This window comes from Echinops telfairi, unplaced genomic scaffold (assembly GCF_000313985.2).
Source record: "Echinops telfairi isolate 266 unplaced genomic scaffold, ASM31398v2 ScPeMD7_5592;HRSCAF=6446, whole genome shotgun sequence".
NCBI lineage: Eukaryota > Metazoa > Chordata > Mammalia > Afrosoricida > Tenrecidae > Echinops > Echinops telfairi.
This window is the reverse complement of record NW_022109491.1, coordinates 5929149-5934351: the sequence shown is the minus strand read 5'-3', so window position 1 is coordinate 5934351 and position 5203 is coordinate 5929149.

Below are 5203 nucleotides of genomic sequence, written 5' to 3'. Positions count from 1 at the left end.
GTTTGCCTCAATGGCAGAGAGTCCAGTTCTGATTTAGGGAGAGGAGAGGTTTATCTCTTTAGGGACACCCAACCCACTCCCGTGGAGTGGTTCCAACTCATAGTGACCCCATAGGACAGCATAGAACTGCCCCCTCCTCAGTCCCCCCGAGTTTTCAAGGCTGCCATCTCAACAGATGCAGGCACTCTGGCAATCCTGGTGGGTCGACCCGCTGACCTTTCGGTCTGCAGCCTAGCACTAACTCCACTGCAGCTCCTTGAGAGTCACCCCTCCCTGCCACACCCAGGGTCTCTCCAGGTGCCTCGACCCACAGCTGGGGCATGACTTGACCTACAGTTCACACCCTGGGTGCCCCTAGATGCCATTCCCCAGGGCCTGGGGGTCAGGGGGGGTCCTCAGATGTCCCAAGTCCCATCCTTAAGTCTGTCCTTATTGGTCCCCACTGTGTGCCAGGTGCTGGGGACAATGTTGCGTTCAGGGGCCCAGGTTCTAGAGCCTGGAGAGGAGCAAGAACAAACACCTGGAGTAAGTGGTGGGAGGGAATTCACTCAGGACCGGGGCCAGACCAGGGCTGGGGAAAGTGGGGGCCTGCCTACATAAGGGGCATTTGGACTAGCCGGAAGATCTGTGAGCAGTGTTTCTGGCTGTGAGATCAGAAAGAGCAAATGCCATAGGGCTTGGCTGAACTAGAGAAAGAACAAGGAGGGAAGTAGAGTTGGCAGGTAACAAGGACACCTGGACGCTACACCTGGATGCTTGTGAAAAAGCCAGCTTCTCAGCTCCCTCTAAGTCTGGAGTTGAGGCTCAGGAATGTGGGTGGTGGTGGTGGCTGATTTTTGTTGTTCTAAAAAAGATAAAGAGCACACAGCAGTTGCCAATTCGACCTTTTTCATGGGTACAATTCAGTAAAACGAGTGACATCAGCAATGTTGGGCAGCCTTCCCCAGTGGCCACTGCCACATTTTCCATCGCTGGAAAGAAAAACCCCATGCTATCAAAGCCATGGTGTTTTTCAATCGCCTCACATCCATGAGAGAGTTGGATGGTGAATAAGGAAAACCGGAAAAAGATTTTACTTGGATCCACACTCAGTGCTAGTGGAAACAGCAGCCAGGAAATCAAGCGACATTATCATTGCACGGGGCGACTGCTACACAAGACTGCGTGAAGGTGGTAAAGAGAAAAGATGTCCATTGGAGGACTGAGGGGCCCCTGACCCAAGCCATGGTGGTTCAATCACCTCAGATGTGGGGGAAAAGCCAAACCATGGATAAGATCTCAGAAGAAGTGATGCATTTGAATTATGGCCCCCAACTCCCACAAACTGCCAGAAGAACAAACAAATCTGTCTGGGAAGAAACAGGGCTAGAATGTGCCTTAGAAGCAAGGAAGCCGAGACGTCATTTCATGTACTTTGGACCTGTGGTCAGCAGAGGCCACACTCTCGAATAAGACATCGTGCTTGCTGAAAGAAGCCCCTCCGTGAGATGAGCAGACGCAGTGGCTGCCACACAGCCTTGTGAGGCCGGCGCAGAATCAGGCAGTGCTTGTTGAGATCATAGCAAAAGTGACTCCCCAAGACACAAAACAAAGTCTCAACAATGATCGCTCCCTCGTCCCTCCCACTCCTGGTCACCTCTGCGAAATGCAAATCTGCCTACCTCTGCCTATCCAAGGTATTCGTACAATGGAATCCTATACTACCTGCCCCTTCATAAAAAGCCCCCAAGGCGGGTGTCAGGAACAATATTGGAGGACACAAACTGCGTAAGAAACCAGTACCACCCCAACAAACACTTCCAGGGGTCTCAGACCGATTTGGCTGAAGGCAGAAAAAGAGACATTTACCCTTGTATATATCTGGGCCAGGCAAAGAAAGCCCAACAGAGCCTGAACGGAAGTACTTTGTACACTAACCTCCCACCATTTCTAAAGCGCAGTCACGTGTCGCAGGAGCTGAGGCAGGAGAAGCGCCTGGGTCGCCCTGAGCTAGTCCTGAGTGAAGACTGGCCAACCTCCTCCACATGCCAGGAGAGCGAAGGAGATGCTGGTCTTTCGGGGCAGCCACCTCCACTGAATGAGGATGTGTGCAAAGCGGCTTGATCACTGATCTCACAAATAGTGAGCACCTGCCTGGAAAGTGGTGCTGCTGCGAGTGTGGGGAATCCAGTGATGCGTACAAGTCAGACAGCCCCCTCTCCCTTCACCGTCGGTGCATCCCGGAAGCAAAGAAGCACAGCGACAGTTCCCATCTTGCATGGAGAAGGGGGGTTCCCACTGGAATCACTTGGAGCGCTGTGCCCACTGGCCAATGCCTGGGCCCCACCTGAGACCCATGCAGCCCAAGCGTTGGGGGTGGGGCCCAGACGTCAGTATTTTGCATAAGCAGGTGCTTCCCATGTGTGAGCAGTATGAGAATCACCGGTGTGGACTCCCAACCCCATTAGCAGGGCCGAGGCCTGACTGGAGACTCACCAACTTTCAGAGTCTTGGGAGGCAATTTCTGGTTCTGAACAACCTTCTTTTATGGCTCCTGATTGCAGGTACCACCAGACTGTGTACCCAACAAGCATCTTAGGGCATCGCTGGGAAATGGAGGCAAATGAAGGAAGGGTGATGGCCCAGGAGGACCCTGAAAGGCTGGTCTCCAGAAGGAGACACTCCTTTGTCCCTATGACAGGCCATGATCCGGCCCCTGAAATGTTGCCAGGGGCAGCCTTCTCCCCTATGCTAGAGAGAGAGAGGCCACCGCCAGACATCCTTCCCCATCTCTTTACCCCATCACGATTAAAGGCCTCTAATGTACTGGATGGATAACTCCTGATTGTATGTAACCAGAATCATGCCCCTCTTTTTCTGACAACATCCAGGTGTGTACCTTTGGGCACCTAGTTAGCCAAATTTTGGTAGAGCCCAAAGCCCAGCTGTTCCACGAACACTCCCCACTCCCACCCCGGAAGACATGGCCCCATGACCAGGCTTAGCCAATCAGGGAATTCAAACTCCACCAACCTCTGAGCTCTCCCAAGGCAGGGGCAATCACTGCCTCACTCACGATGAATTCACACCTTCCATGGACGTGCCGATTGATGGGTGACTGACTGGATGAGCAGAGACCCACGATCACGGTCCATGGAGGCCGCAGTTAAGAAAACACACAATGTCCAGCACTGTGCAAATCTGCTGTCAAAGACCTCCTTCCAGGGTTCAAAAGCAACAATGGGACTTGGAGGGCAAAGATGCGCCGGACCCAAGCCACCACGGTCTTTTCAATGACTTGATATGCGTGTGAAAGCTAGGAAAACATAAAGCGCTGATACATTCCCACTGGGGTGTGGGTGAAGAATGTGGACTACATCACATCCTGCCAAAGAACAAACAGATTGGTCTGAGATGAGAAATAGAACCAGAATGCTCCTTAGAAGCCAAGACGGCGAAATTCTGGATCACTTACTTCGGATGGGTCATCATCAAAGACCAATTTCTAGAAAACGCATCATGGTTGGTAAAGTATAAGATCAGGCAAAACTAGGGAAACCCACAATTAGATGGGTTAACATAATGGCCATGACAACAAGCTCAAAACACCAGTCATGAGAGTGGGCCAGGACTAGACAACGTTTTGTTCCCTAATACATGAGGTCAGCTTGCGTCAGAGCCAACTTGATAGAAACTAACAACCATAAGAGTGGATGGATGGATGGATGGATGGATGGTTGGTCGGTCAAATAGAGGGCCGTGATAAATTGAATACGTTCATTAGATCTCTCTGTAAAGGTCTTCCTCTATGAAGTTGACTGGCCAGCCAATTGCTCAGGGCAAGAATCTGAAACAATTACCCACAATAAACATCATCTTGAAATGAACAAGGATTCGATGATGCTGATACTGTACTACAAAAAACGTCAGCCCTCCTACTCGATACTCACCCTCATGAAATGCTCACTGAAGATGTGGGTGATTATGTTAGTCCAGGTTGACTAGAGCAACAAATCCAGACACCCGTGTGTGTAAGAGAGAGCTTTATATCAAAGAGCAATTGTATAGTGAAAAACCTTCCCAGACCAGTCTAGATCAAGACCATAATTCTGATATTAGCCCATATATCCAATACTAGTCTATAAATTCCTCTTTAGATTCATGTAGCACATGCAATGATGCCAAATGCAGGAAGATCACAGGCTGGTGGGTGGGAAGTCTTATGGATCCAATGGTGGTGGAAGCATCTCCAGGGCTCTGGCTGCCATCAGCATGGCTCCATGTGGCTTGTCAACAGGAATGTGAAGCAGAGAGAGAGAGAAAGAGAGAGAGAAGTCTGCCTCTTCTGATGACAGCATCAAGAGAGATGGCATTCCCAGAATCCTCATGAGAAAGCTACACCCACAGGAGGGATCATCTGGCTGTAACCTGACTGACAGGCTAGACTCCACCCCGTCATTCTTGTATCACATTGACATGAAATAGTGTAACCACCACAGTGCTATAGCAAAGTGTAGTGAAGAAACTAGATGACAGTCTGGCTATCAGAAAGAATAGCATCTGGGGTCTTAAAGACGTGTCGAAACAAGCAGCCATCTAAGTGAGGTGTCAACCAAGTCCACATGGAAGAAGTACACCAGCCTGTGTGAGCCAAGGATTGTAAATAATAAAATTGAAATCCAAAGGAGCGAACAGTACCAGAAATTAAATTCTGAACACCTTGTCTGCAGAAAGCTATGGATGACAGTGGAAGCCCCAAGTCCATTTGCTTGGTCCACACATGGATTAAGCTTCTGTTGGATCTCCTCGAATCATCATCGAGGGATGTGAGCAACCTTGCCGTCAGAGAGCATTGTAAAATGCATTATAGGTGACGTAGTTCAATTAAAGTGCAACCTTTCATCTTTGGATTTCCTTTTTGACCCATTTTAAGGTTGTTTCAGTTTTTAATGTTTTCTTTATTTTCCACTAAGTATTTTCTCTGTTTAGTTTTGTCACTCTGGCCTTTTCTGTTTGTTTCTGGTTTGTGTTTTGTATGATTGTCTATATTTTGAAATCAAGATAGGTAAATCTATAGAGACAGTAGCAAGATTGGTAATTGCTTAGAGGCATGGCAGGAAGGCTGGGGAGGGGGGATGTGGGGAGCTAACAGCAATACGTTCAAGAAAGAGGAAAATGTTCTGAAATTGATGGTGGTGATGATTGCATAACTCTCCTTAATATG